Source organism: Branchiostoma floridae, unplaced genomic scaffold (assembly GCF_000003815.2).
Source record: "Branchiostoma floridae strain S238N-H82 unplaced genomic scaffold, Bfl_VNyyK Sc7u5tJ_1580, whole genome shotgun sequence".
Taxonomy (NCBI): Eukaryota; Metazoa; Chordata; class Leptocardii; order Amphioxiformes; family Branchiostomatidae; genus Branchiostoma; species Branchiostoma floridae.
The window spans coordinates 6,873-11,798 of record NW_023365774.1 but is presented as its reverse complement, the minus strand read 5'-3'; positions in this window follow the sequence as shown (position 1 = coordinate 11,798).

The window sequence follows — 4,926 nt, the reverse complement described above, 5'->3', positions numbered from 1 at the left end:
ACTTTGTTGTTAATGTTTTTCTTTATATACCTATCTATTGAAATTTCCTTTTCAAACAGGTTTAGTGATAAAAATAAAATCAAGCTGATAAAATCAAGTAAATGACGTCATACTTGTGTAGTACACTTTTAATGCATGTAATGACAGGACTAATAAACAGACTTAACAAGCATATTACTCCCTGCAAATTTAGTAATCGCAAATAAGCTGTTATAAAATTATGAAGAGGGCCTAATAAGACCAACGAGCCCAAAAATGGTTGAAAACAGAAAAGTTTAAACGGAACGGAAGTGTCAAAGTTTTGTTTTCTGGAAGCTTAAACTAACTTTACGACATATGTTATACTTTTAAGACACATTATACTATTATCAACATGATTTGTATTTTTTGTAGCTTAACATGCTGACTTACAATATATGTGGAACAAATGCAAGTCAATTAAGCTTCTTTTCTTTATATAAGTAAGTTTTGTTTTTGTTTTTAATAAGTAAATGTACATTTCAGGTAGGTGCAGTACGTTCGTAATCTTTCAACACATCGTTCAATAGGATAAAAATTTGTGAATGCGCGAACAAAATAGTAATGTAATATTTTGCTGATTGTTCTTTGCGTCCGTGAGTTTGTCTGTCAACATAACTCAAGGACGACTGGGTGGGTTGATTTTGTATAAAGTGTGTTTGTGGAGTGTGATAAAAAGAATGGATGAATCTACTGCACTATATATAAAAACTGGAATTTGTTACATATTATTACCCCTAGCGGTTGTCCTTGGTACTGCATCATAATAGTAGACATTTTGTTCAGGAACTTTAACTTTTTAAAATGGCAATAAAATAGGCGTTTTTGAACAATTAATTCCCCCGTATAAAAAGACAAACGTCTATACTTGCTTAGTTCTTGATTCGTATCGTTAACATGGCAGGTAAGTTCGCGAATAGGTCAAAACTCGACAATTGCTGCCTGATCCATTGAGAATGTCAATGACCTCCCATTAGCTATTAATTTCTCCTTTTTTATTATAAACGAGATTGTTCAGAGCAAGGCCATTAGAACACTTCAAAAGTTCACTCTCAAAATCGCAAAGGCAGCAAACCAAAACGTTGGAAATAATGGAATACGACAATGGACATTTGTTTGAAAGGCTTATGAATTGAAGACAAAAGAGAAAGAAAAATTGTAGTCAAGAGGGGTGCATAATTTGGCAGTACGTGTAACGTAGCCGTTCCAATAGAAGGACTTAGAAACCGGCAATTGAACAGTGAGTTTGAAAAAAAAGCTAGTGTTACGCTGGAAGGTCATCAGTGGAGGGACATGTAGGATGAGATCATTGGAGCAGCGGGCATGGAGGTACCGGTAAAAAAATGGACAGGGATGCTAACTGATGGCCATGCAATTTTTTTCTTTGAATGCTGTCTAGAACTTGCAAAAACAGAGATAACAGTGATATTGCTTTAAACTTTGTAGATGCCAAAAATGTAGGTGGCAACCACACGTCTTGGAGGGCACTCACACTCTCCCAACTATATATCAAACGGTACCTTAACACTAACAGCGTCCTGTATGTAGACCACCTGACGCTAAAGACGTCTCCGTACTGATAGCGCCATTTGGTCAACTGTAAGTGCAGGTCAGACTGGGGAGGTTACCGAGAACTGGCCATCCTGGCGGGCCGGGCGGAGTATTCCTCCGTCCATGTGCTGAGAATTCGGCGACCACAACTAAAGAAACAAGAAAGGCCACCAAACAAAATACGATGGTGCGGTGTGCGTTAGTGCAAATCCTTCTGTCGGAAGTTGGTGATTCACTTCAAATCACCCGGATGGAGGCCTGGCGTCCTCTGTCTGGTATCAGCCACATGGTGATCTACATCATTTACCCGGACGGGTGTGTTACCCCGTAAGGGGCGGTATAACCCGTCGTTGTGCGAACATGTGCGAACATGTATATGGGGCTCCCTTGGAAATCAGTTACTACGTTAACTGAAGGAACTACCCTAAAAGATCAATAAATAAAGAAAAAATAAATAAAATTAGCACCACTGCACATGATGCTGTGTCCAGAACTACACGAAACAGGCTGGGAATACCATTATAGAGAGTGTGCTGGCCACTGCCCTCTGCTTCTGTACAAAGGCTCCTAAGATAGTATCTGTCGTATAGAGGTGGGGCTCCGTCTAAAGAACGCGTTCAGAGTAAAGAATGTTCAAGGTAAGGAGAATGCTAGGTATCTTCTGTGACAAGGTCTTTCAAGGAGCGGTAAATATTGGTGGTCGCTTATTTCTTGTTGACGATGGGCCGAGGCAGATTAAGCTATGTTATCAAGGAATTCCATTTCTTCGTTACGAACCTTGAGAGAGGAAATTTCGTTCCAGTAGCTCTTCATCTTGCCATTCCTGCAAAAATGACAAAATACAACCGCGTGACACAACAGTACAATAGCAATTATGTGACAACAGCATAGATAAAGACTTGAAGAACAAAATTTAGGCGGTTACCTTAAAAGGGCCTCGTCTTTGACGACATTTTTATTGGGCATGTCTGTGGGAAGGGCACACTGGCTTTTTGGATGTCATCCGTGTGAGCATGCTTTCGCCTGTTGAAAAAAAAATGGCGACTTGTCATTCAATAGCATCCAGGGTAAATATGGATTGTATGTTCTCCAGGGTAAAGCCTTGTCCTTCTGTTTAATCAGGAATCGCAATAAGAATAAAATGGCGATAATTGTGTTTTACTGGAGAAGAACATAAGGCAAACCAAACTTCGAAAAAATTAGACTGGACGTTTTGTCCTGTAGTTTAGCGGCATTTTTCTGGATTTTTCTTTTTCGCCTTCATTAACCCTATCCAGACTGGGCTTTTTGGGCCTTCCCTGGCCTGGGGGGGTGGGGGGGTTCATTCGACCCCCCCCCTTCGTATTTTCAAAACGGCTTACTCTACGATCACCAAATTTGCAGGGAAGGTTGTGCTCATCGACTTTATAATTCCGGCAATTTTTATATAATTATGACGTAATATGGCGTAATTATGACGTCATTAATTGATATTTTTGGCTAAAACGGGGAATTCCCACAATACCTAATTATCTCACTCAAAAAGTTACCAATAAAGGTTTCTTATTAATATCTAAGTGTTTTAAGACGTCTGTTGTCAAAAGTCGACGCAACGACGTCAAAATGACGTCATAGAATGACGTCATCTGTAGTTCAGCTATCCGACATCTTGGATTATCAACTTTAAATTTTTCATGATACATTTTTTTCAACATATAACGCTAAAACCCCTTGGAAATTGATAAAAAAATTTTCAAATGAATGTTTTCTGTAAGAAAATACCAAGTAGTGGTGAAATTTGAGTGAAAATAAGCTTGTTATACTTTTCATCATGATATTGTCGGCCATTGAACTTTGACCAATTACGTCATCTCATTAGCATAATTTATGAATATTTAATTATAAATGTTCAACTAAGATGTCTTAGATATTAATGATATATGAAAAGATGTTTAGTTTAGCAAGAAAATCTTAAAATCCCATTGTTTAAACCAAAATTAGTGATTTTTGTAAAATTTGCCTTTCAGAAACCCGTTGCCATGGCAACACGAAAAATCATAAACTTCCTGAATTTCTTTAGAATTGTTTCCAACAATATTTTAGGAAAACTAATTAAGTTTGGTTGTTCTATCACAAGCCGTTTGGGAGCTATAGGGGGTCAAAGTTGCCGCGGGCACTTTCAGCCACCCCCCCCAAGTCTGGGTAGGGTTAATGTTTTAGGGACTTCAGAGGATGTCATCCATAAGATCAACTCAATGTGGCCTTAAATATATAACAAACGAAAACAAGAAGCCAATGGTCACCATTTGAATGCAAATAAACAGATTCTTGATGAACGAGCTTTTAACCCTTCCCTTATCTCTGTTCATTGTAACAAGGAAAAGCCTGTGCTCCAACCGTAGCTACCGTTGTTGTGAGTGCAGTAACCGACCTTGTGTCGCGACCACATTCCTGATGAGATGAAAGACAATTTACTAAACTAACATCGATCGTAAACTGCCAGTGTTCCAGGCACAATCCAAAATCCTTTCACGCATGGAACTGATTGGACTGGGGTAAAAATGGGAATGGTTGTTTTAAGTTCAGTGAGCCACCCTCCTTTACACACGCACACACTAACTCACTTGAGCACCCAAGAACGCAAGCACGCGCATTCACTCACTCACACACACACGTACATTGATACACACACACACACACACACACACACACACACACACTCACACACACACACACGCACGCGCACACACACACACACACACACACACGAGCGCGCGTGCGCGCTATGACACACACTCACATACAAACACACACATGCAAATACGCACAGGTAACCACATACACAAGCACACACTCAGACATCACATACGGACACGAAAACACGCACACATACGCACACAAAAACGTCTTATCAATCTTACTTTAATATCTGTTCTTACATAGCCACGAATAAGTATGGATCATTGAGACATATTACATCCCAATATCTTCTTACAGAGCACTTGTTAGGGGCTAAAAAATGTTGAGTGTTTTGAGTGGGATTTATCGGTTATTGTTCAATATCCTTTTGTCGACGCTTGGCTTTTATTGGTCAATTTATGTAGTTGGGAAATGTCATCTCTTCGTCACGGACCCGTGAGAAAAATCCGTTCATCTAGCCCTCGGGCTTGTCAAACATACATAACACGCAGACGCGACCACACGACACAATCTGTACAATGCAGTGCGCCTGAGCGTGTGACAGCACTGACTGAAGACGTCTGGAAATCAAAATCGAAGGTAAGGGTAACTTAATAAGTGCTCTGTAAGAAGATATTGGGATGTCATATATATATATATATATATATATATATATATATATATATATATATATATATA